We start from the raw sequence: 27,785 nt of genomic DNA, 5'->3' as shown, positions 1-27,785 counted from the left end.
GCTCTTTGTACGTTGCAGCGAATCAGCCGTTTCGAATTCGTTTACACGGGGCGGTGATCCTCTTCGTCCTCGTGTTTGATACACGCTCCACCGCACTAACATACGGCATCCTGTAATAATTCTGGGAAACAATAGACAGTTAGTAGGTGGTGCGAGTTCTAACGAGATTAGTCGGCGCGCGGTAATTGAGCGATTGCTTGTTCGTGAACGAGAATAAGTGTGGTTATCCGGCGGCAGATCGAGCGTCTTGCAACGACCACTTTGGCTCGTTGAGCGTACCGTGTGTACGAGTTACCTGCGCGAACAATAGACGCGCCCGTATAATACTATCATAAATTCTATTATCCTCGATGCCGCTATTTGTCACGTGGGATCGTCCAAGGTAGACCGGAGGTTCGACGAAATGCCACCGAGGAGATGGGCGTGTGACGGTTTTGTTCGGGAGGCGCTCTGTCTCTTCTGGAAAAATCTTCTTCTCTGCACGTCGAAGACAAAACGAAGTTGGTGAAATTTGCTCGACGACGAACCTGGAGATCCAGCACGGGAGACACTTCCCGAAATTATACGTCGTCCATTCAGAAAACTAAACACGCGTGAAATTCGAATCGCGCGAAATCGGCGGAGCGTGCTGGTAACGCGAAATTCCTGACCGCATCTGGTGCCCCGCGAAGAAGTGACATTTTCGGGATCCGATGGGCCCATCCCTGAGTTATGCCACGAGATGGATAGCCTGGGGCCTGCGGTGAGTAAATTACAGGGTAAGACGGAACGCCGACTGCCCCTCTCCTCTACCGCCGGCCACTCTTCTTCTTTTCGTACCCGCTCTTTCTCCGCTGGGTCCGGGCATCCTCGTTGCTCTCGTTCGATCCTCCAGCCAAGCACCGACTCTCTACCTCCATCGACTGGACCGACTGGCAAGGGGCTTCGCGGCCCCGAACATCCCACGAGCATCCGACACTTTGGGCCCTGCTATGATACACCTTTGGCGTGGCTACCGTACTGCGAGATACTCGCTGCCTTCTTTCCTCATCCTTTCACCTCTTCGCTCTCCTCCTTTCCGGTTAGCCTCTTCCTTCTGCATTCTACCTTCCTCATCGTCTCAATTTTTTTCTCTTTTCTTTTTTTACCTTTATATCCCCCCTTCTTCGACTCTTCTCTCTTTCTCTTCTCGTCTTTCGTTTCTGCTCTAACATCGGTCCGTTTTGCTTCGCTTTTTTGCTGCTCTAAATCTCCCGATCATTGGACTCTCTCTGTACATTTTTTTACTTTTCGTTTTTGTCCCATATTTTCTCTATTTTTTTTTTTTTTTTTTTTTTTTTGTTGACAGAGGATTCGTTCATTTTTTCCGTTGAAAATTTTATTATTGTTATCGGTAAAACTCGATCAGTCATGAAAATTCCACTTTGGTACGTAGAATCGAGCGTGCTTTTATTTTCCGTCGACCGAACTAAGAGAATTAAACGCACGAAACACTTTGCCGTTGCGACGTTGAAAACGCGTCGCAATCCATAGCCTGGTAATTCACCATTGGAGAGACGTTGTTTTCATTGCGGCTTTTTGTTATACCGGCACAGCGGAGAGGATCCTCTCGAACTCGCAGCTCTGAAAATTGTAATTCCAGGATACGACTGGGTGCAGCAGCGGCGGGTAGACGCGAAGATATGCGCGAATCTGTACGTGGAAATTGCGACGATGCAAATCTCGTTTCTGGCACGTAGTTGAGCGGCGTAAAGGGCTTAGTGTGGCGGAGCGGTTGACTGGTGCGAATGCAATTAACCCTTAACTGGTAATGTGAAATTTTGATGCAGTTGCGTATAATTTGGTTAATTAAGAAACTCGTTTATTTATGGAGCGACAGGAGGATGTGGGAAAACAGGAGCGTGTCACGGTTTAACACGGACATCTATCCGCGGCATTCGAATGCGTTCTACTAACCCCAGTCTCGCGGCCTTTAAAGAGATCTATTTTATTTTAGGAAACCAGTTATCCCGCGCGGAATAGTTTTCCTCCCCTCCTTCAACTCGGTTCGCGTACTTTTTCATTGTGCTCAGCCCACTCGCTCCGGCCAAATGGAAAAGTTAATGGAATTGAGCGATGTATATGTATCGGATTTCGATGAAGTTTTAATAACCGCTTGGTAATGAAATTTTCAATTGGTTCATGATAAAAAGAGGGAGATCCTGACGTGCAGGACCGCGCGACCAGCGACAACGTAGGCTCGTTAATCACGCGCTTGGCTTCTCAGGAATTCATGAGTTTTCCTATTACGTAGCGATCGTTCGCAAGGAAAAACACCGGCTCGCTATACGCCGTAGAAATCTTATTTTCTCGTTGTACGTGCGCGTGACGGTTCGATCTCGAGTAAACCGTACAAAGCTGAACGCATCAATTTTCCCTCTCTCCTTTCCGCTTTGCTCGATTTGAAAGTGTTCCAGCGGTATTCGCAATGCAACTACATACATCGGATAATTTTCTGATTGCGATCCTCGATTGCTGGAACCTCGTTCCCTATCCGTTTCCCTCTCACTTATTTACCGATCAATCGCCGATTAAGCCGAATATCGAACGGCAATCGCGCTACACGCGCGTAGAATCCACCGAGCAGCCTATCCTCTACGTGTACGGTAAAAAAAAAATGCCCGAATAATTAATGGCCATCGCGAACCGATATCGACAACATATGTGACCGCCGCTATCGAGGCAAATCTGTGGCGACACATGCGTGGAAAATCCGTTGAGCCACTCGGGGGATGCGTGACATCTGTCCTCACTTTGCCCATTCTAATGCACGCATTGCACCATTCGACAGCGTTATGGTTGATGTCTTCATGTCGCCCACTCTTCGCAGCCGCGTGTTCCAACGACCAATATCATCGTGTTAAAGAGCATTTATATGCTGTGTCAGATAATTCCATGATCGTTCGTATGATCTCTAAACTAGTCAATTTTCTTTTATTCAAACGATCTTTGGAAAAGTGTGGACACTGTATGGCGGGAGAAATGATCTCTACGCTCTCGTGTATTTCATAGATTTTTCAGTCGATTAGGTAGGTGTTCGCGTCAGAAAATGTGGAAGTATAGCAATAGCGGCACACCGTGGAGGATGTTGCTCGTCTGTACGGTTGGTTTACGCGAACAGGAAGGAATCGCGATAAGAATACTCGCCGAAAGTCGTTTCCGTTTCGAGGGACAACGCGGGAAATCGTTGCAGAACGAACAAAAAGGAAGGCTAATGAGCCGCTGCCTCGGCCATTCCTCACGCTGCCGCGGGAAATTATTTGCCATTTCTGATAAGTACCGTTGAACTTTCGAGTCCGCGCGAAAGAAGAAGCGAAGCGAGATGCAAGAAACACGAATTTATTCGTTCTAGAAATCTTAATGAAAAACGTGCAAAATGTCTTTAAAAAGAAATAAAAAAGTAAAGTTGCAAATATCATGCATTCTCGTCAGGACGTTCTTCTCGAAATACAAAGGACAAAAATAATTTAACAGCTGTGTAAATTGAGCTACGACTACTGAATTATATCGCTACATGTTACCGGCTAAAAATCTCCTCGTTTCTGAATATAAAGCAACGATACAATATTTATCGACTATTTCTCCAATCAGTTTCGTTTATCGTAATTGAATTTAAAAGGACTCTCTCGTGCAACAAAACTCGAGCTGATGCTTCGATGCAATTAAATTTTAAAGAGGATTTGACACGCGACAAAGAGAGTAAACTGGTGAGATTCTTAAAATAATTCGGACTCGGTATTTCGTCGATGCGCGTGCGTATCGCTCAACCGAATAGAATTTATTTGCTCAAACTTCGTCGACTCGCGCGAACACAAGTATTTCGACGCCCACAAGTGGTCGCGAGTCCGCGGCATTACAAGCTGCGCCTCGCTTCGCCGAAGGTCACAAATTCCAATAGCTCTTGTGCGGTTTGTACCGACGCTGCAGATTGCCACGGGTTTATGAATCATTCGCGCCGCTTTTGAAACGACCCCGACCATCATCGAGTTCTCCATTCCGCGTTGTTTCGTTCCACAGCAATCCTGTTGTCGATAATTACGTCGGATAATCAGCTCCTTTTTTCATGGTTACCGTTTCACGATTCAAACTTCCCACTTGCCTCCAAATTTCGAAAATTTACATTCGAATGTCCCGAGTTTAAATCTGAATATGTATCGTTAAATGGTAAAGAACCGGGACAAAAGGGAAAGTAGAATGCACAACGAAGATTCAGAATAGACGGTGAGAAATAATATTGGAATTGGAGTTGTAGCGAATAGAATTTAAAGACGTGACTGTTATTCCTTAAGATTCGATAAATTTCCAATTGCGTGCGATATTGTAACTAATGCAAGAACGAATTCGCATAATCATCGAGAACGCTCAAGCATCAGAAAGATAGCAAAACTTTGACGATAAGAATATTTCGTCTTTTGAAGTTGCGTACGCTTAATAGAAGGAATTCGATTTAAAATTTCAACAAAATTTCATATATCTTCGTTAATAACGCTCTCAGTTTCATTGTTTCAATTCTGACGCTTCAACTCGATACAACGAATGTACGAATTCCAGTAGAGGCAACGAATGTTTAGACAGCGTTCTTAGAAAGCGTGTACGTTCTCCGAATGATTTGCATTACTCGAAAGCTCTTTCGACTTGAAACGTTTTTTTCCTGCACGCCAGTGTCTGGAAACTCGAGGCGAGACATAAGAAGAGGGGGGCAGAGACGGTTTATTTCAATTCAATATCGTCGGAATGCTCGGGTAAACTTTGTGAAGTACGTACGGCAACATCGTGGCTTGCGGTTACGTTTGTACACGGCTGAAGAAGGGACAGAAGAGATACAAGGCAGAAGGGGAATTCGGCAACGTCAGCATGATAGTGCAAGGTGACGATGCTCGTTGCGTATGGATTGCCAATGGGGTGTCTACGCGTATACAAGAAAAGTGAGGTCATTTTTCTAATTCAATAAGACCGATGACATCTACAAAATTGGCAAAGCGGTTCACGGTGACGATTTTGGCTGCATTTCCCTTCTGTTTCATTCGTCACTGTCTGCTTATTTCAACTATCGAGGGAAATCGACATTATGTTGGGAGAATGTGTTTTAGCTAAAATTATATTTCCCAATTCTCCTTCTTTTCTTTTCTTTTCTTTTTTTTTTTTTTTTTTTTTTTTTTGATCGTGTTCCACCCATCGTGGAAGAGAATATCCTTTTAAGGAAGGACGAATTTGGACTGGCACAGCTGTGATGTTCGTAAAAAATATTTAATAACTCTATTCGCGGTGGACACCGTCTACAGGGGGAAGATTCCATCGCCACGATTCGACGGTTTCAATTACGTGACATCACTTTGTACCCTTGCGACCGGTGCTACGTTCCTTCTGATAGACTGCCTTTTGTCCACGATGAGAAAGAAACGCGGTGTCGCGTGAAGCGGAAGGTCGCAGATTGGCCAGCGTCCGGAATTTCGTTCGGCAAGTTACCGGAAAGTTAGCCAAGTGTAACCTGGCTTCGACTCTTGAAGCGGTACGTCGAAAAAATTATTTTCGCAGAAACTCCGTTCGCTTATCTATAAATCTTTGTTACTTGCATCGACGATGTCTAAGCTCGAGTTAGTAAGAACTATCCTCTTGCATCGCTCCGACAAATAAATTTTCCATCATCGATCTTCAATCTCCGACCGCCGAAAGAAAAGAAATAGAACAAGCATCGTTTAAATTACTTTTCCATTCGTTAATCGCGCTCGACTGATTTATCAGTCTATTGAAAAAAAGCTAGCAAAGCCAGGCTACCGGTAAACACAGCCCGCCGCTGATAAACGCCCGCCACGAGAGGAGGGTTATTGCGGGCTTGCCAATAAAATAGTTGTTCCACGGGGGATGAATGGCCCAGACCGCAAAGTTAACTACTGGCCCGAGTGTCCCCCGCGCGGAAACTATCAGGGAACAATTCTGCAGCCACCTCCGAGCAACGGGTACCTGCGAGAGAGGACGAGGAGGTTAACGCGCTCGAGTAGAATGACGACGGTTCGTTGAGTTTCAAGTGGCTAGGAGAGACCTTACGGAAAGAGAAAGGAATGGCGGGCGAAATCGGAAGAGCTGTGGGGTGGTGGTGGGAGGTAGGGGATCGGGGGGATGCATAGGGGATGGTAGGAAACGGTTAGGAGGGTTACTCGAGCCCTATTATCGGGAAATTAAAGGCAGTAACTCATCTTGCGACGACTTCTATTAGACTTTCCCTTGGCCAGGCCCGGTCGATATTACTTTCGATATGAACGAGCCACAAAATTAATATCCACAATGCACTGGCAATTATGAACGGCCTTTATACCTCGTCTACCACTTCCACCTCGTCGCTTTGTCCTAGCTTTGTTCAAGAGCATCTCTCTGGTAGATGTTGCGTAAACTATTTAAACGATATCTCTAAGATAGCGCAGTTAGTACGTATGGAACGTTGAAGCGAGACTTTGCTACACGTTGTATCTATTCAGGATAGATTTTTCTGATCAAACGACGAAACGTTTGGTTCAAACTAGCGTACTTTGGTGTTGGATGATATTTTACGAAGAAAAGCACGTTGTTTAACGCGTGGGTAATTATCGCGCGAAGAATAGGTAATAACTATCAGGCGCAGCGATTACGAAACTATTAAGAGAAATGTGTTCGGTAGTACATCGTGCGCCGCCTGTGCACCGAAGTCGTTCACGACCGGTATTATCGAGCCATTAGTACAAGCGCATAAATATGTTGGGGTCCGACCCTGAACATCATCGCGAGCCAGCGATAGAACATTAACGACGCCCTTCGTGGTCGCTAATGAAACATACGTCCAGCCCTCGCAAACAATTAGAGACGATGCTTCGACGTGAATCATATATTCTAAAAATGTTGCGCGTGTAAGTAAACAGTGCGAAACAAGATTTAATAAATCCTTTATAGTCCGTCCGAGTTAAAGAAGAGACACGGAATTAAAATGAAACGAGCGAGTAACTAACGCCATAGTTGGAACGGCGAAGGTAACGTAACGGTTTCAACGTTTACCAGGATAACGCGAGTGTTAGACTTTTTTTCAGCTTGTTGACGAAACTCGCGAGACCAAGAGACGACGAGGTTTGGCTTTAATTCCCTTGCCACTTTGCCGGGTGTTCCGCATCCGGTTGGAGCCGTCGTGGCCAGGGTTCGAGTAAACAAGGACACAGTCCGGATTACCGAAATGGGATTGGCGACGTCGGCCGGGTTACCTGCGTGGCAATGCGCGAAAGCCGTATAACGGGCTGAACAATTAGACAAAGTCGGGCTAATGGCCGAGCGTCTATGAAACGGTCGTTGGAATCGCATCAGCAAAAATATATTTTAAAGTTTCACGGGACAGGGCCAATTACGCGTAATTCGCTTGAACGGAGTTGTCGCGCGTTCTCATCGTGCATTTTCCAACACCTCGACGGCTGTCTCTTCGAGACCCATCCCTCACCCGCATAGCCAAACTCCGTTCCTCTTCTTCCGTCGTTCTGTTAACGGCTAATCCTCTTTCTCTCGTCGCCGACCCACTCCCACTCCCTTCGTTTACCACTCTCTCCCCCGAGTGACTCTGTTTCCGCGTTTCGTGGAGGACGCAACGATGTTAGCTCACCTTCCTAATCGTTTTAACTCACTCACACGCGGCCGCGTTCGCGCCACATCCACGCCAGCCGAAAATCATTACAACGGCGCGAAACTGTTCGTTTTCGCCAGGTTTGCGTTTGCACGTTCGCGCGTTTGCACAAGCCCCGTCTCACGCGACGCCAGCCGGAGCTTCTCTGTCGTTGTTACGAACTACGGCTATGTGTACGAACGCAACTATGCACGAGCGTGTATACGCGCGTGTGTGTACGTGGAACGCTCGCCCGTGTTTCCTAAGCGTGTGGGTGGGTGGCTGGTTTCTGTATGGAACGATGGAAAGCGTCGCTGCTGCAGCCCTTTCTCCGCACGGTCCTTTTATCACGCCGAAGTTGCGGAAGCTAGCGAGCACGACGTCGACGACGACGGCGTAACGAGTTGCCAGCGACGCCGGTGTTGCAACGGCGTCGAGTATCGCGTGCGCGGGATAGAGATTGAAAATTATACAGTTTGCTGACACGAATGCGTCGCGTCCTCTCCTACTCGCGCGCCTCACTCTGTATTCCGATGTACGTTAAAAGAATGTTTGTTTTCGAATTGTACGCAGAGAACCGGTTTACGACGCGATGGAAATCTTCCGCTCGGACGAGTCGATTCTTTCGGATGTCGCGAGTTCAACTTGCCGTGCAACCGTACGAATCCCGAGTTCTTTGTGTTTAGGATACTCTCGACGATATTCGTTCTCATCCTTTCGTTTAACGTGCACACTGCATATATCATACTCGCGGTATCATAAATAAACGCATAATACTATCAGTTACAAATGCTCGTCACGGTTCGACGATCGTGATCGCCGAACTAGAGAACTATCGATTTCCCGCTGGCAGCGAGAAACTCGCTCTAGGTGGCTGAAGCATAATTTTCAACGCGAAGCTCGATCATTCGCTTCTTCGTGACGCGTAACGAGAACGTATCGGGGGCGGAGAGACAAACAATGAACGGGAATTTACATCGATTTCGTTTCTCGTCGTTTCGGGGATGATTTTGCGTGCGGTGATGGTAACATATTGGCCGGGACGGTTGTCTAATATCGAGGCACGCGGCCGAGATGTATGTTCGCGTTCACACGGAGGCATATGCCCGATCTCATCGATTCGTCATGATCAGCAGCTACTTCACAGCGTGGTCTCTCCCTCAACTTGCCGTTCGTTCGCTTTCCTCCCATGGAAAATGCCGCGTTGATTAAATCTATTTTGGGTAATCGACGATACATGAGCGATAGGCCTTTCACATTGCTAGGGGGAACATGGAATCGTCACAACGTATCGAGAAAACGAAGGTCGAGGTGCCACTCATCCCTGGAAGTACTTTGTCCGTCTGTTCCTTCCGTTGCTCCTTTTTGCTCGAGCATCCGGAACAGTCATCTTTCTATTAATGACACGAAACAGAAAGTGTCACTCGAAAAGTTAATTCTGCAAAAGTGACAATTAATCTGTCGTATGTATGCGAGATCTTTGCATCGTTTAAATACTTTACACACTGCTATAGAGATTATTTCACTTAAATTGCTCGTTCGAGTTGTTTCCGCCGCTATCGAGGGGAAGAAAGAATTGCTATGAGTTTGTACGGTTATCGCGTATTGTTTAAATCGTATTATACAATATATTACAGTAGGACGTGATATATTTCTCCCGCGGAGCCTCCTATCTCTTATATTATCCTCACGTAGAGTGTAATCGGATGCAGCATTGTTGCAACGCCGGAATATTCTTCGTATTTAATGTACGCTATATTCGAACGGAGTTTTCATTGTTCCTCGGCGTTGAATCATTCGGAACTGGTATTCTTCGCAGCTACTTTCCTGAGTAGATACGAAGTTGTCGGCAATAACGGATATTGCGATGCGGCTCGTCCAATGAAACGATCATCTCAAGCTCGCGAAGGCAAGGCTTTTAGCCAGCAAGTTCCTTCAGCTGGTTTTACCGTTTCCTCTTAGTTCTCGCAGGAAACGATTAACGCCTATTGCAGGACGATCAACGGTCCTTTCCTTTCTTCGTTCGAATGCACGCCGAGTTTCGTCGAACTTTATATTAACGTACATTCGTTGCGTTTTATATACCAAATGTTCGATCGAATTATCGTACGCATCGTAGTTGAGTTTGATTAAATTTTGTCGAACGATCGGCTTTTAATAAAGGAAAAGTTTGCTTATTAATCCTGCGGTTATCGAATATCTGCTTTATTTCGCGTTCGCTTCTATCTCGACCATTTTAGTCGCGCGCCTCCCTAAACGTCCTATATAAATCCTACCGATTGCTAAGAACGCGTCCTTGCTTCTGGCACGCATCCACTCCGTTATCCGGAATTGACCGGCTATTCTATTCGTTCGAATCGTCGACAATCCTCTCTATCGCTAAAACTTGCCATACGGAATAGGCTCGAGCCAAAGATAGAAGGGACGCTGATCGCTGGTTCTCAAATTATAGATCTCAGGGTTCTAATACTTTTACGAAAAGTAAACAAAATTACGCGATGTATTGCAATGGTAAAGAACACTATACGAAGGACTCGAGGGAAAGCTGGTACAAATAACAAAGTTTTTAACTCGAGGGAACTGTGCAAAGGGTTAACAGGGTCTAACAGGGAAACCATATAAGTATCTGAAATGAAACGAAATGTCTAATCATTAAAGTATCTTGGCACACATAGCCATTAAGGTTTTGAAATTCGTAATAAAATCCTGTAGATAAATTTTCGATAAATATTACGACATAAATGTTACTAGCGTAGTAGGGATTACCTTCGTTCGTAATTTATGCCTATTTTTTGGATTTCGGTTTGAGAACCATCGTTATAGGTGACGCCGAAGGAGGGTTGCGTTGCCAGCGTCGTTTGGCGTAGGTATCTAAATCCCGGAGATACGATGATTGGCTCGATCGGTACGAACAATGTATCCATGACCTGGCTAGTGATGCAGCTAGATCATTCCATATTACCCTGTGGGCGCAGTGATTCTCGGGGCGCTGTCTTAGCTGTTGTTTTGCATGCGCGCACGTGTGGATCCTCCCTTAATAGTAAATGCGACGTTCGTTGCATACATATGGATACAGAAGCACTCGAGGCTGCGGCGAAGACTTCATAGATCAAGGGGACGAGTAATAGGTTTTGAAGCATAAATTCAACGTTTGATATTTTATTATCGACTATTCCGCGAGAATTCACTGCACGATCTAGGCCATGGATACTTTAACGTTGAGAGACTGCACTCTATAAATTAAGGGATAATCGATAGCTATCGCTTAGATCGTCAACTGTTCGACTATCGTAAGACGATAATTGTAATTCGTTCGTAATAATTATCCGTTGTTCTATCCAGACATTTAATACCTCGTCCCGCTACGAGTCTTCAATTATATCCTCAAATAACATCAGCCTTTACGGGTGAAATAAATCCACGAACGCACGATGTACGCGTATGCAAATTCTTCGTTTTCTGTACCTCTATAGCCGTATAATAACTTGCACCGTGTAGCCAGATCCTATCATTAAAACATTATGTAGTAGTGCGGATTGAAAGGGCGACAGCTAGTACCGCGTGCAACGTTTAAATAGGGAGGCAAGGCAACGACTCTGAAATATGCTTCACGCAAGTCTAACGAATCTTTCGATAGCATTCGATGTACTTTCGCGACTGTGAGCAATGTCGTAAGTACCGATAATGGATACTACATAACCTTGTAAAAAGGGAAGAGGCCGAAGGTTAGGATCAAGATAAAAGAGAAGTTTCTACGACTGGAAATACGATCGATAGAATATCAGGTACCGTCAGAGTAAAACGATTTTTCAATTTCTAGAATATCTTAATATTCTACAACCGTATGACAAAGATTTGGAAACGACGAGTGTCAGGAGGATTTCTTTTCAAACTTTTTCCCTTTATCTATCTATATTATTTGTTATTTATCTATGTATATTAAGTCTTGGACTTCTTACCTTCTCAAATTTCTCTCTATTTGATCGTTCAACCACCTTTGAACGCGTAGATATTTTGACATTTGACCAAATTTACGATCCTATAACACCGTGTACACAACTATACACGCAAGACGAGCAAAGTGCAACGGATACTCTGGCCGAGTGAAATGATGTCCTGGTCTTGGTTGACACGTGTCGTAAGCCGATCCTTGCCAGTATGCAGGATCATTATCTTGTACAAGCACGTATCACGTGTACAGTCGCGGCCGGACGTCTAGATTTGCAGGTATATACGGTACAGGCGCAATTACTGTTGCCAGTTTGACACGTATCGACTTTATGCTTCACTGAAAACGATCGTGCCAGATCCTGTTTATAGTGCCGTTACCGTAGAGCGACGATATGTCGTGCGCTCGTAAGTGTTGCGGATCGCCAGGCCCTTGGCTCGGTGCACCTCGTTGCCTGCAGACGGCTACGATTAATCGTGAGAAAGATATTTCGCCAATTAAGATAACCGTATTATTTCTCAGGGCACGTGCTTTCTACGAGTTACGCGAAAACTGATCGCGTGATTGACAAGCGATCCGATACCTTCGGCGTGGAAAAGAACGGAGGAAATATTAGCGCGATAGAAATTACCAGAGCTTGTTGCAGTTAGCGGTGGCGAAACGTTTCGATGGAAATTGGTCGAACGGTTGGAACGGTACATAGTTTTCTTCGGCTAACTGGAAGCTTGTTTGCTGCTAACAGTGTAATTGTTACATGGTTAATACGTTGCACGGTTGATATATGATGTTGACGTTTCCACTCGGGGACTGAACTACATAGCTAGTTAATAGTAATTTTCAGTTGATCCCATGTTTAACAGTTGATCCCATGTTTAACCGTATAAACACGCTAGGTTGGTAAATATAGAATCGCGTTGAACGTAACGTGTCGTAAGCGAATAGGTATACGTTGGTACGATTTAGCGGTATGAAAGCGTGAATGAAAATACTCGTTGGTAATTGGTAGCAAGATAAAAAACAACAGTGCGATGTACCTGATCGAAGGAATCTAAATTACAGTGTCGGTGGCGAAGCGTCAACTTGGGCTGTTCGGTTCACCGAGATACCATATTCGGCACCACAAACACTGGTTAGGGTCACTGAGGGTTTGTTTTCACCAGGGAGATAGGGACAAATTGCCGCGGGTGTACCGCACCCGGTATACACCGTGTTTTTTTTTTACAAATTGCCCGCGAATAACCTTCAATTCTCGGCGGCGTTAAAAATTTCACCTGCACCGCGAGTACTATCGTTTCAATTTCCCTCCCAACCCTCGGTTTTTATTCGGTTCACGGCAATTCCGAGTTATTGTCAACTCTGGCCAATTTCCATTCGACGAATTTTTTTCGGGGCCACTCCCACCTACCGAGGCTCTCTCGTAAAAATACACGCTCGGCCACGATTGTTTAACACTATCGAGGTACAATTTCGTTCGATAAACTTTGACCACGTTCTCGAAAATAACACGGTGTCAATGGGATCTTTTCATCCTTTTATCGATTCGATTTGTGTGTGTTTTTTTTTCTTTTTTTTTTTACACCGACATATATCTGTATATCATCGAACGAACGATGTAATTACGATTTTCCTGAATGCTGTGTCGCTCGGTACACTAACGATGTGGTCTGGGTGCTTTCGCCTTTACAGCGGCAACGGATGCGTCTACTCTCTATTGGCGTCATAGAAATGGTTGAGTTAGGTAGGCAGAGACAAGCAAATGGGCACGCGCACCAGGGGTGAACTCTGACTCACCCTACGCAGCCCAGGGATGTAGTCTGCAGCCACCCCCCAATGGCTTTGCTGCCCCGAGCTACGCACGCAATTACCATCCCTGATTGGATTAGGCAGCGTCTTGATTTGAGCCCAGCGTCGACAATCTCACCCATCCGTGTCTGTCTTGTCTCCGAGAGCTACTAGGATTGGCTAAAATAACTGAAAACAACTGGAAAATATTTCTCTTCGCCAGAAAACGTTCTTCGCGAACCTAACGATCGTTTCATCTCTATACTACGGAGAATATCTTTGCGCCAGGAAAGAAATATTTGGGAAAACCGTGTTGAAAGGAAATTTCTACGAAAGAATTAAAGAAAAAAATTGAAGCAGTACTCTATCAAGGAAAACAGTAAAGCCGTTTTTTATTGGATTCTCCGCCGAGCAATTTAAACTTTACGCGACAAGTCACGAGATAATTCCGTTAAATCTTGCATTTAATCACCGCGAGCGTTGGCGGATCGAGTGGCTGACAAGCGTCATTCATCTACACGGAGGTCCCTTTCACCGATGTAATCAGAAATAAACAGAGCTCTCCCCTTTCTCTGGCCAAAATAGAGCGTCAAGGGGTGGCTGGCGAATTATTCAAAACGTCTTCGTGAGCACCCTATCAATTCAATTTAAATCGTCGACCTCGTTCCGCGCGGTTGTTTCTAATCCTCTCGGAGTTTCCCTCGTGACGCTTGATTTTTTCGAGACACGCCAGTTGATTGGTAAAAATATCGACAAACCTAACGAAGGGCGGCGCGATTACGGAGGGACGAGAAGTGGCGAACGTTGGCCGTGACCACTTTCTTCTTTCTGCATTCTCCGTAAAGCGGATCAACGCTTTATCCGACTGAGAAAATATTACGATAATAATTTTGAAAGTTTGTGAAAATATTATGACCCAAGTTTTTCAACCAATCGAGTCGAGCGTTATTAGTTCGAGCTTTTACGCTTGGCAGTAATCGTTTTCAATTAATTCTCGTAATCGCTCGATCGTACGGGTTCGAGTAAAAATGCCCGTCTTTACGCACCGCGTCGCGAAATTACACGTCGTCCTACTAAAAATGAGATTATTAAGGGGCTGGCCGGCAAGACGGTTTTGGTATCGGCGCGTCGATGAACCTTACTCGCCGTTTGAATTGGTAATTTCCCTACCCTTACAAGGTGCATCGTGGCACGAGAGGGGGTGGAAACGTCGGAGTAAAAAACGTGGAGAAAATATGGTTGATACCCTGAAGCTTGGCCGACCCTTCCGTTATATGGCGTTTGAAAAATTCTGCTTGGAAAATACGTTTTTCTCTGTGAAAAGAGAAGAATTATTTCCGACCTTAAATTATATTATCCGATCTTTCGATAATCGATGATTGCTAAAATATATTGTATCTCGTAGACTAAATATTGAGAGCAAATGTTTCCCTAATGTACGACATTTAAATACTGACTAGAATTAACAAACGAGTAAGATTATTATCACCAAATTCCATTTCTAATTGAATAAACCAAAATTGGAGTAATTCGGGACGGTCTAATCGAATAATCGAATAATCCAAGTTCTATTCACGAGGAGAAATCGGCTTGTGAGGTATGCATCTCGCTATTTAGCTTGGAAGATTACGATACGTGTACGCGACGGACGTCTTTAACGAGAGAAGATATATAGATCGACGATGATCCTCGGAGCAAGTGCTTGTAAAATCGACAATTTGCAAGGACGGGAAAATTTTGTTATATAAAAAAGCAGCGTCGGGACGGAAAGTAAGCGAGCAAGCGGAGAGGAACGAAGCGATCGTCGTGCGTTACATACTGATAGAAAAGAAAGACGAATGATGTTGCAGGATGGCTAGACCCCAAATCTGTTCGGGATTTGGCAGGACCAGAACTTAAAACGAAGCTCACGTTCCCTATTGGTAAAGGACGATGGGCACGCTTCTCTGGCAGCCGCCTAGAGCGCCGAGAAACGTACTCACGTACGAATTTCCTTTTCTCTTTCCCGCTGGGGATAGCCGGACTACTTTTGATTCGCCTTATATTACTACGTTTATTGATTGATCGGGACGTCAAAATTGCTTTCCACTGTCCGTCAGACGTGCTCCTGTCAGCCTCTGATCTCACTGCTTTTCTTTATTCGCGCCTAACCTCCCGATACCGTTTGTTTTTCATAATCGACCTACATTTTCCACAGTAAACTCGAAACGTAAGGAAGTTAATCAGCGTGACGCTGGATTTGAATACAGTCAGAGAAATGCGCCAAGTCGATGGCCTGCTTCGTCCGATTCTCCGCCTAGAGGTTCATCATCGGTATTAAGCGTGCAATCGTTCTATCATCTCGATTGGCAGGAAGAAAAGAGATTCGATGGTTATTCTTACGCGAACCAGAGATGAAAATAGCGTCCGGCACGGTAAGAGAGGGAAAGGTGGTCGAGAGGCGCATTATTACCATAAAATAATGAAAAGGGATCTGGCTGCATTACGGACCGCAGCCCATTATGGTAGGGTGGCCCGTGATCTTTCTCCGTGGAGTATGAGGTATGCATGCCTCACTGGACAGATAGATAGTCCCGCAATGACGGAGCAGGGCCGCTATCGTGCTTTCGCGGAGGGCGATACCGGCTTTATATACGCACCCATCTCTTTCAAAGGAATATCGGTCCTTACCAACGCACCAAGCGTTATTGTTACAGCCTAACGTCCTTCCATTTTTCTTCTACCCTATCGTTTTCTACAAATTGCCTCGCTCGATGTATCCTTTTATTCTATATATATAAATCAGAAGAAACTACTCGAGTCCCTATCGGAATTTAGCCTCGTTAAATGACCCTTAGCCGATGCTACCTCGGCTAGCTGTGGAAGTTAATCTCGCGAGCCAAGTATCCGACGTTTTACACACGCAAAACAAAGAAACCGCGCTGGGTATCGATCTCGTGGAAATTTTCCAACGATTTACCTACAGATTTCGGTATATAGTTAGCTCGATAACTAACCAGATAACGTTTCGAGTCAGCGCCAGCGTACTCTAATTTCTCCATTCGCGATACGATCCTGACACGTAGCAAATACACAAGATCGCTCTCTCTCGATATCAGGAATAATCGTCAATCACACGGATGTAGCCTACGAAGCGTTGGAGCGTCGATGCAGCGGCAAACACGATCGTCAAACTGACCGGGGCGCCGCAAACGTCGATCGAGCGGACGCGCAGAGCCGGTCCGGTTGCACTTGAAATAATCACGTTTCCGGTGGAACCCGATGACCGGGTAAAAGCCTACTTCCCTCTATCCCGAGGCCTTAACTTCGTATATCCATCGTGGCGGAAGAGAGCAGCAGCTCGGTATCGACGTGTACATGCTTCTTGGGGAGGCAGTGGAAGCAACTACACATTCAAACACGCTCGAACATACACATACACGGCACAACGTACACACGGAGGGACATGAAGGTGAACATAGAGGAGAGCGGGAGTGAGAGAGAGAGAGAGAGTAAACGCGCGCGTGAGTGAGTGAGTGAGAGAGAGAGAGAGAGAGAGAGAGAGAGAGAGAGAGAGAGAGAGAGAGAGAGAGAGAGAGAGAGAGAATGGCGACTGTGCGCACGTAGGAGGAACTCCAGAAATCGAATTCCAGCGGGTCGGTGTGGGAACCGGGCGTCGTAGCCCGCGCGTAATCTCCGGTTTCGTGGAAAATGAAGCGGCGGCCGAAGGCACGGGCGAATTCCACGCCGGTAAATCGACTCTGCCGGATAATGAGCCGAGCCGAATAATTTCTCTGCCCTGGCACACTGAAAAGGCGGGAATGAATCTACGGTCGAGGCATCCGCGGTGTAATTGTATCAGCGTCGAAGACGCCGCCGTCGGATTGCTCGCTGGTTAACCGCGGCACGAATTAAGTGCGCTCCGCGCGCGCTCTGGCGTTGTCAGTGCCGTGAAAAATCGACAGTCTAACAGAGAGCAAGAGACAGGATACAGAGGATGGAATTGCCCGAAGGATTAGCGTGAATGCTTCCGGTGCTACGTATTTTTATATCGGATTTACGAGATTCGTTACGTTTTCTGATTGACACAGAGATCTTGTTTCCTCTATGATTTCTTGGTACATTCGTTTGCCATCTCATTTGAGAACGGTACTGCACTTCCCCTCGGGCAACTTTATAAAGCTTCCTTTTATAAATATAAAGTCCTGATTCGCTTGTACCATAGCGAACGTCGTTAAGGTTCTCGATGCGAAGGTACTCGATTTTGAAGAAACATCGTTACTCGCAATCCGCCGAAGTCTCTTCTCAATCGTGCTACGCGTCAATTCTTTTATATTTCATAAGCATTGTTTTATCCTCTAGGTAGAAAGAAAGAAGGAAGACGGCTCCTGTCTGCGTCAGCCCTGTAAGACAGTTGAAAATATGTCCTGTTCGGTTGGATATCGTTGAAGAAAAGGCATCTGGTTCGTAGGGTCATGGAGCGGGTTATCCATCAGGGGTGGGTGTATCGGTGGTTGAAAAAAAGAATGACAGAGGCCGCTGCTTGGAACGCTCGAGCGGAACTTAACATGTGCACTTTATTGTCTCTTAGCTTGAATAACACGCGTTATTTGGTGCCAGACAAATGCTTAAATCGAAGGATACCGAGGCGAGGGTCCCGCGAAACTCGGTATATTTCTTCCCTGCCGGCGAAATGTTTCGCCTCATAAAGACGATACCGTCCCACTCCTCGTTCTCTTTCTTTTTCTTCCTACCTTCGTTCCAGTCTCCTTCCCTGTCGTGAACACGACAGGTTTCCCTTTGTCATCTATCTCGCAACACACCGATACATCTCGAGGAATCGTCGAGAAACCGTAACACAGATAGTTCAGTTTTGATCGCAGCGCCGATAAAAAAGTATCCAATTTCGATAGATCGACAAGCAGGCCTTCGCTTTTCGATATGATACCTCGTGGTCTAGTCAAACGCCTGAAAACTCCCTTAATCTTCATTCTTGCGAAGCTGATACGGTTAAAGCGGTGAAAACGTAGCATTTTTTTTTTCAAATAAACAGCGTAACGCAAGTCGAACGACGATTACACGAACGGAGCAGTTTCGAGTTCTAGAAATTGACGAATTATCGAGATATAAATGCGGGAAAGATTCAAATTCTATTTTTGCGATCGCTATACACACATGTACCTGTCGATCCTAAAGAACTGTCGTTATATCCTATTACGTGATTTAAATTTTTCCAAGATATTACACTACGCATCCTAATACAACTGAAAAATAAATAGCAAATATAAAATTACGGAAACGAGTCTCGATTTAGATTCGAATTTTCAAAGTCTCTGGTAATCGCGATATCGATTTTAAGCACTGGCCTCGTTCGAAAGTGTCTCGGTAACACGTGACGTGGCTGATCTCGAAGGATATTTCTCAAAGTCCTTCCAAGGCAGACCACAAGATCTTAGAGCGGTCGTCGGCAGCGCCTATAGAGACATCTGCCCTAGTATCCTTGTTCGGGGTTGGTTCGTTCCTAAGCGATAAACGCTGATACATGTCGCAGAGTGGATGCGTGTTGGTGGTGTGGCTTGCGTGTCGAGGGTGTCGTGCGGTCATGCGATACCACTTTTCGCCGGGGGTAACATTATTGAACATTAGGTTTATAGATTTGTAGCAGCTGGCTGCGCGTGCCTCGTAAGCGACTTAGCAAAACTGTGTTGCGCAAAACCACCGTGCGGCTATTATTCTTTTCTGTTCTTGCCTTCTTCGGCGTGTTTGTGTCGGAAAATCATTACCCAGATTTCGGTGTTTCGAGGCTATCATTAAGCGACGAAAATTACTAGAAATTTGTCGCCGATCGTTGGACTCGGTACGGCTGCGGGCAGTTTCGAGTTGTTTCGAGCTCACGACACGTTGCATTCCGTCGAAAGCGTGGCTACGAGGCGCACGTCCACGGCGTGCGTGATAAACGACCGTTCTCTGTGTGCCTTCAATTACCGGCTATTAAGAAGCAAGCGTTAGAAACGGCAAATCGATTTGACGTGGACACGGCTCGCGGCGTGTGCGTCGGCCGCCAGCAACTCCGGCGAATCACGATACGGGTTTCTTCTGTTCGTTTTTAGGGCGATGGGTGATAAGCGGGGAAATACATGGACGTGGTTAAACAGCTCTCGCGAGGTACAAATTGCTCGGTATCGCGGAAAGGACAGGATATATAGCTGCTGTAAGCTCATTAAACGACCATACTTAACGTGTAATTCTTGTTCAACGAAAGATGAAATTGCAAACGCGTCAAATTTATATTTGATATATATTCAATAATGTTAAATTCTCGGCCTCGGACGAATTATTATAAAAGTAAACAAGCGAGTGTAATTCACCAGTTTCGACCGTGTGTGTTCAGAATTTTCCTTCGTCGTAACGACGCGATACGAAAATCCCTTTAAACAATGGCATTACCTGTACACCTGATACGCCCTGATCGCCGATCCGTAGTCAGCGAGGGAAGCTGTAAGCGGTAACGTAGCGATAAGATTTCGAAGGGAGGTAGGTGCGTCGGTGAAACCGGGATTTATCGATTATTATCAGTGCATCTTGGATAGCTCTAAATCAAACACACGGCTTGATTGAAGTGCACTCGGCTGAAAGGGGGTAAAGGGTAAGAGAGGTAAGAGGCCTCCGCAGAGTCTCTCATCATCGGGGATTAAACTGTTATTGCAAACTTTCCGCGGGTGCTGTTGGCATCGTCGACATCGTCGTCCTCGTTCTCGTCATCGTCCTCGCCATCGACATCGTCGTCGTAGACGACGGCATATTGAGCATCGCGAAATTAAAATACAGGGCGAAAGTTTACACATTGGATAACGCGCGCTCGGCACCCGTCAATATTGAAATCCGGAAATTGTGACAGCCGTCCGCTTGTTCCATATCCAACCCCCATCCACTTTTCTCCCTGGCCCAACCCCTGCCTCTCTGCGAAACCCCACACGATTTTTCGACGCTTCGCCCGTCGCCTCTCGTATACTGATTTCCACTGATTTCGAGGATTTTTGACTCGGAACTCCGTTGTCACGAGATCAAGTCGGCCGACGCGGAACATTTGTTTCTCGCCGCGTCGACGAGGCGCAGCCTGGGAATTGTATACGGCGTGTACGGGAACGCGAGAGAGCGCGCAATGCAAATAATCCAATATTTTCAATTTCGACTGTCTCCCGTTTGCCACGTTGAAACAATTTGCGCCTGTTTTTCTTTCCTCCTCTGCTCTGTTTTTTTGTTCCTGCTCCTTCCACCTCCGCTTATTCTTTTCACCGCCGTCTTTTTTTTTTTTTTTATTCCTCGTCGTTTTTCCGAACGGAACGATAGACGAGACGACGGGCGAACGAACAGCAGCGGATAATTCATCAGCGGCCGCGTTCTCTCGCGACGTTAATTGGCATCGCGAGGAGCATCCGTTATTTCGAAGAGAGACGATTTCGTCGCGCCTCGCAAAAAATATCGCAACGTGGCCCGCCTGCAACGAACGATAAGTAGTCGGCTTTGTCGAACAGCTCGAAATTATCTTGGTCATTGTTCGGTGGGTGGACGCGCGACACGTGAACCGCACGTTGAACGCGCGATTGGTTTAATCAGGATGTAAGTACATTAGAGGGATCGATACGTTCGACCGACGAACGTAACTGCATACCCTGTACTCGAGGCAGTTGGTGTATAGACTGTCTGATTCGATGCGTCTTCGTCGCCGATCTTGCCTTTGAATCGTTTTATTTCTTTCGCTCCTGCGATTATTTCTTATCGTTCGAGTAAAGCTCGTTGAAAAATTTTAGAGAGAGAGAAATTGAAAAAAATGAAAACACGTGGTTGAGAAGTTTAACCGGATGAGTGACGGGAATTCGTAAAGACTGGAAGAAAAGTGGTATTGGAAACAGGTTATTCCCCGTTTGCATAGTGGGATTCTTCTAAAATAATTTTTTTCATTCGCGGTTGTTTGTTCGGGTAAGTGGAAAGAAGTGTAGCCGGCACCGCAGTCATTCCGTGAAAATCCGCTCGAGGACAGTAATCGAACGATCAATCGAATCCTCCACGCTTCACCGTCCTCCCTAGTTTCAACGGCAATGGTCTTTATTCCGCTTCGAGAAGAGTCCACTCGGGCCCGAGTGGAAAAAGGCGGCTCGGCGAAAGTGGCGCAGGAGGGTTTCGCGGGGAACGACGGCACACGAGGGTCGAGGGGGGTCAGAAAGGTTGGGTGGGATAGCTAAGCTTTGGATTCCGTTTCTAGGAACCCGTGAAATCCCGCAGTTTACTTCTGCTCGGCGAACGACTCGGGCAAAGACAGTTCGCAGCGCGATAAAACCTGCTCCTTCACCCTTCGACGCAGCCACCGACTAATGGAAGGTGTCGATAGGGCTCGCGGGGGTCGAAGTTTACATAGGAGGGTGGGTTGGAACAGGGGCGAGAGACGAGTCGAGATCGGTGAACGACAGAGAACTACCTAGAGAGAAAGCTGAGAGAAATAGAAGATAGAGAGGAAGGGCAACTCCAATCTCGACGTGGCAGGATGACTACCCAGCGCCATGTTGAATTTCATTTTCATTTCTCCTGGAGGTCGATCAGGGCGCCTGCGCCTGTTCTTCGTGTGCATCTCCCGTCTCTTTCTCTCCTTATATCTCCCTCTCTCCCTCTCTCTGTCTCTCTCTCACCCTTTTGCTGTGTTCGCGGCTGATGCAGTGGATGTCGACGGTGTGCCGATCATCCCCGATGGTGTGTTGGTTGCCAGTGTGGAAAGTGGAAAGCGTCAGTGCTCGACTGTACAGTGGTTGGGTAGGGTGGCTCAACGCAGAATCGCTCTCGAATTCACCAAGAATCTCTGAGTGCGCCTACACGCCGGCCCCTCTGTTTACGTATGCAAATGAGTACGGATCAATGCCGTTAATTAGGATTCTCGATCCTGCTTCCTTCGCCTTCTGTTCCACTCCTTCCAAGGATATTCGTCTGTCCGTCTATCTATCTGTCTATCTGATTGTCGGGCTCTGTATGCCCTGCCTCGGCCTGGTTCTTCACCCATCCTGATTCCAACTGCCACCTATCGCTCTCGACTTCAGTCTGCACGCTTCTATCTCAATTTAGCGACCGTGGTTATCTCGTACGCCTACGATAAGCTTATAATGCGGTGCATGCAACGGTCTCGCACGGCCGAACGACCATAATCGTACGTGATGGTGTATAATCATACGTGCCAAGCTTCTCCTCCCCTCGAATTTTTCCCCTCGCATCAAATTCGATCGTCCCTCTCGTCTACGTTGCTCCACCTCCTTCTCTCTCTCGTTCTACCAGCCTCCACTTGTTTCCACTTTCTTCCAGTTCCTACTGAATTCTTACGGGTTCCCATTGCGCGCGATCACCACTCCCTCTCGTCCGTTGTTCTTTACAGTTCTTGGAAATTTTTCGAAACGCCCGGCAACTTTGCTCGCGCACTGCCTCCCTCTTCCAAACGTTCTCTCTGTCTCTCTCGTTGCATCGATTTACTTTCCAGCCTCTTCAACTTTTCTCGAGATTCTTGGGATTCTTCTCGTACAGCTTCTCTCTCCTAGCTGCAACGATATCCTCCGTCCTTTCTAATTTCTCCGATGTTTGTCTTTCAGCTTTCCCTGTTCCTCCGTCTCTTTCTCCGCCCTTCTCTCTTTGCACTTTCCGTTTTTACGATTCCATCGTTCCACTACTTTCTTGTTTGCCCTTCATCAGCGCACATAATTCCACATCGCGGAAACTTCTCGTAGAATCTGCTCTTTGACGAACAGCAAGAATTATCTTCTAACAACTAGACTTCGAGCCTTTTTAACACGAAGAAGGATTCACTTTCTTCCGAAGCGTTTGTCGAGTCGATCGACGCATAAATCTAAACGACGACCGAGTCTCTCGTCTCAACTTTCTCGCGTCGCGTTTAAAGTCATCGAGCGTCGTCGTGGTTCACCCTGTACACGCTTTTCTCTTAGCACCACTCGCGTGTCTCGTGTATAGTTTCTTAGCAGACACGCGGCGATCAGGGCTTTGGAACAAAGACGTTATACTTGGCCGAGACGTGATTACCGTCATTAGCCGGTGGACATCCTGTTGCACCTCTACCGATATAATTTCCGCGACACTGTCGGCCACGAACGAAGGCATCTTGTCGTCGCTGCTTTCATAATGTCCTGCTAGATTGTCGGCGAGCGAACGTTCCACGAAGGCCTGCGGGTATCATTTCGAGAGATTACGAAATCACGCGGTGCACCGCTCGCAGTATTATAATCGTGGCTCGATCCTTTTAAACGCTCGGCCATATTATCTCGACTATTTAAATCGATACGTGATTTTCAGTCACGTTTTAACTGGCATGGAAGGATCGTTAGTCAAGGTCGTAACAATTTTCACCCTTGTTCGATTCTTTGGAATACTCGGGGCCGTATCGATCGATCGATGATATCGAAACGTACTAAACGCGTACGTTCGCGTTTACGCTTTACATACATTTAATCTGCGAAACGTAAGAATCTTATTTCTTTGCGCAAATTCTTTTAATCACTTTACGATTTCTTCTTTCATGTAAACGTAAAGATGTGTATAAAAAAAAAAAAAATTCAAATGTATCAGAATAAACGATAACAGGTACACGAGTTTATGACAAAGTGTAGGCGGAAGCAAAAATAAAGCTCAACTGAACAGTAGGAACGGGAGCGCGCTCGGTTCGTAAGCAAATATAATTAGATATTCTCTTTATCGATATTTCGCGTGTACGCGGCGCGTTTAAATGCACTTACAATACAACTCGGCGTTGCTTTGCTTCTTCTGTGTACGGTGTACGACCGATGGAGAAGGACACAACAGGGAGGCGAAGCGAGAGACGAGAGAATTATCGCCTTGACGCCGCGGCGGAGTTAGCAACGAAATTAATGGGCGTGTAACATTGTCGAGGAAAAGTCCCTTCCATTGTGAGAGAGGGCCGCGTTCGCTGGATGAGTTTCAGTGGCAATGAAAATCATCGCGGCCGCTGGGGCTGGTAATTAAAAGGTAATGAGCTCACGGTTATGCAGATTGCGGCGAAGTTGACGCGCAGCCAGAGGTTATATCACGAGGGGCCTCGGCTGCATTTATCGTAGCTGTTCTGCTGCACCGGCTATTGATCGTCCAGAAGTAGCAACGAAGGATTTCCCGTTGCGGCACCGGAACCACCAAACCGAAACTACGCGAGAAACGGAAACTTTGATCCCCAGTCGAGGCTTCTCGTTTCTGCCGATTTTCGATTCTTGAGGGGCTAACTCAGCCTGGTAAAAATCATAAGTGTCCTTGGCAATTTTTTCGACAGCAAGTCAGAAAGTATATCAAAAATTGATTTCGAGTTGTTTATCTCGACATATTTCGAGGAACATGGACGTATTACTTTTTACGTGAAACGGATGTTTTGGAACTATTTCGTGGTAAAAAATTATCGCGTGGTTTGAGCTGGAACGAACAATATTCGCAGAAGGATATTTAGTTTCATATTATTTGTATTTTATATTACCTAGCATCTGTATAGAACGTTCAATGTTTATAACGAAAGCAACGATCGCTATTGAAATTACGAAGGTTTGAAGAGTCTCGTCTCCGGTCGCAAAAGTCAGTCATTCGTGTAATAACGTTGTTGGTAAAACAAACTTTCAATGTATCGTAAAATCCATACGAAAGGCGTGGTAAGGTCCTGTAGTTGTATCCCTGAAGTTGACGAAGAAAAGAAAATGTGTATTTCACGAAGAACGTAATGGAGAAAAGATTAACGGGTAACGGAGGACAGGTCAGGTATAGATTACAATTACTCGACGCTTATAGTCATCATCGAACATCTGCCACGTACAAGGTTGGACGCGCTAGTGCAAGATAACGTCCGTATAAATATCCGAAAGGCTCCATCTCGATGTCGCGATAAATCGTACGCGGCAGAGATTGAAAGAGTACAGCCACCCCCGTGGACGATGGCCGATAGAAGATGGGGTTCGGCCGGATGTAACTGAAAATCCGCGCCGCGAAGGGTATCCTTTTTAATAAAACAGTCATACATTCGATTTATCGTGGTCGATGTCCATCTCGGAGCTCACTATTTTCCACTTTAGTTGGACACGTATCGGTGGCTGTGGTGTTCCGGTGTATGTGGGTGCTGGCAGGGATAGGCGTCAGGGGATCGTGATTTGTCGACTACGCGACCGCATATTTACGGTTCGCTTGACCGGCCACTCGGCTTACAAACGCACCAGGCCTCTATGTATTTTCTGAATTTCGCATTTCCCGAGGCATTTCCAAGGGGGGATATCGAGTTCCGTTGGCCGCGAGGTCTGACGGGACCAAGGGTTACTCGTACTCGAGAGCTACCCCGCCTCTAAGTCGATAAGGGCTTTGATATGCTAAGTCCGAATGATCTGGCTGGAGATGCGTAAACCGACCACGCACATCTCTACAATTGGAATTGGAGGACGTGCCGGATGGACTATAACCCGCGTTGGCTACGAAATTGTACATCTCCCATCTCCCCGAGCGGGAATCCTCTCCTCGCCACTCGAGATGAAAATCGAGACGCTTCTGGGACTGGCTATCTCGTACGAGCTAATCGAAAATAGCCGAGCCAGGAAACCCCTGAACGTTCCCTTCCAAGTCTCTGTTACGCTCTGCAACCACGAGACGCGATTATGAAAATTTCTAGACCACGGAATCATCGTCGTCCGAATTTACCCGTACTCTATAGAACGAAAAATTCTTCCAGTTTGCAAAGCGACTCTGCTCGTCGAATTTCTACTCGATTAAATCGCTGTCTCGCCACGGCGATAAATAACCCGGCTGTCTAAACTATACCGGTTGCAGCCTGTAGATATATCAATCAAAAACGCCGTGGCTGGAAAGTAGAACGAATCGCAGGGGAAAAGAAGAGAACTTGTTGGGAGAAGGCGTAGTTTCCTGTTATTAGAGTTAGCGTACTCGTTTACGAAAGAACGACCTCGTACGGAGGAGAACCGCCCATCGATACTCACCGCGTTCTCTCCCCGATGTCAGCGAATCTCGTCCGGTTGTTAAACCTAAACCCTCGCCAAACCCAACAGACCTTCTTCCCTTCCTCGTTCACGCTTGTCGATTTACGAAATTGTCTTGCACCTGCGTGCAAGCGTTTTCCATTTGAGTGGGAACATGGTTTGCATGTGTAGCCATATAAAAGGTGTTCGCCTCGTGGCACGGGACGATTGACGGGGTTCGCTCTCCGGTTGGATCGTCGCGGAAGTACGCAGAATCGAGCGGCCGGCGCGGCAGCTGTGTGACGCGTTGATGTTTGCGAGGAAGAGACGGGAGCGGCGCGTAGGACGGGTATACAATCTGCTCGCGAGATACACTTGTCGGTGGACAGGTCCCCGGCTACTACGAACTGGTAGCGAACGCTTCCGTTCTGGGATCCACACGTTAGGAACAGGTCCCGAACCGTTCGAGCATGAAGAACTCACTGAACCATATATAGCGCTATCGTGTTGTATTAAGGCTCATCGAAGGGCGCCGCTCGATAAGACACGACGTGTTAAAAGTTTCGAATGATACGTCTACACGGTACACGTATAATACGCGCTCGCACGCGAGTAAATAAAAGCTATGTGCGAACGAGGTGTTCGGACTCGTGTTCTCCGGGGTCCTCGTGCCATCAGGGCCTAGCTTGTGGGAATTTTTTCGCTGGAACGAACGGCTGAGACGTTGATCGAACGGAACTCGGCTACACGAGCCATCCTGTTCGATCAATTTCAGCGTGTACCAGGGAATTTGGGATGAGGCGACGCAATAGTACCGTAGGAATGTTTTTCAGGCAGATTTTTATTAAACGAGTTTCAAGTAAAATAATACAAAAACGTATTTGCCGATAAAATAGACATAATCATTTAAACCTACGATGATCTCGTTTTGCATTTTCTAAATCTCTGGTACTCGTCATCCACGTAAATTTTTACCGTGACAGTGCGATGTCCGGGCGAATGAGCATCGTACAGAAATTTGGAAACGACAGAGTCGTAGAGTAGAAACGGACGATTAATTCTCATAAAATCAACAAGCCCGCGTTTCAATTTGAAATTTTGTACGTTTTTAGAAAGAATGAAACAACTTTGGAGCAACGGTTCGTATTCGTTTGGAGCAAACAGATGGTCGTCGTTGGTTGCGCGTCGCATGTTGCGTTGACGAGACGCATGAATTTAATATTTTCAACAGGAAGAGAAATTTGTAAGATTGAAATTGCAGCCGCAGCAATTTTCATCATCGAAATAGCGTGAAGTGTGTTTGGCCCAGATTAAAAACGAACCTTCCGTACGAAGAGTTGGTTCGCACACGAGCCGCGCCACTGCGGTTTATGTTCGTATTTCGTCTACTCGTATATGAGCACTTACTCTTTCATTACGTTTTAAACGCCGCGTTGGCCGTAAACGC

General features: G+C 46.3%; 1 protein-coding gene across 4 annotated transcripts in view; it reads left to right on the top strand.

The window, feature by feature from the left end:
- Positions 1-27,785, top strand: part of LOC132910954 (lysophosphatidylserine lipase ABHD12) — a 231,054-nt gene that overhangs the window by 101,522 nt on the left and 101,747 nt on the right. The gene's annotated exons all lie outside the window — the stretch shown is intronic.

The sequence above is a fragment of the Bombus pascuorum genome, chromosome 9 (genome assembly GCF_905332965.1).
Source record: "Bombus pascuorum chromosome 9, iyBomPasc1.1, whole genome shotgun sequence".
Taxonomy (NCBI): domain Eukaryota; kingdom Metazoa; phylum Arthropoda; class Insecta; order Hymenoptera; family Apidae; genus Bombus; species Bombus pascuorum.
Note: the sequence above shows the minus strand (reverse complement) of the source record. Positions and strands in the feature narration are given on the sequence as shown.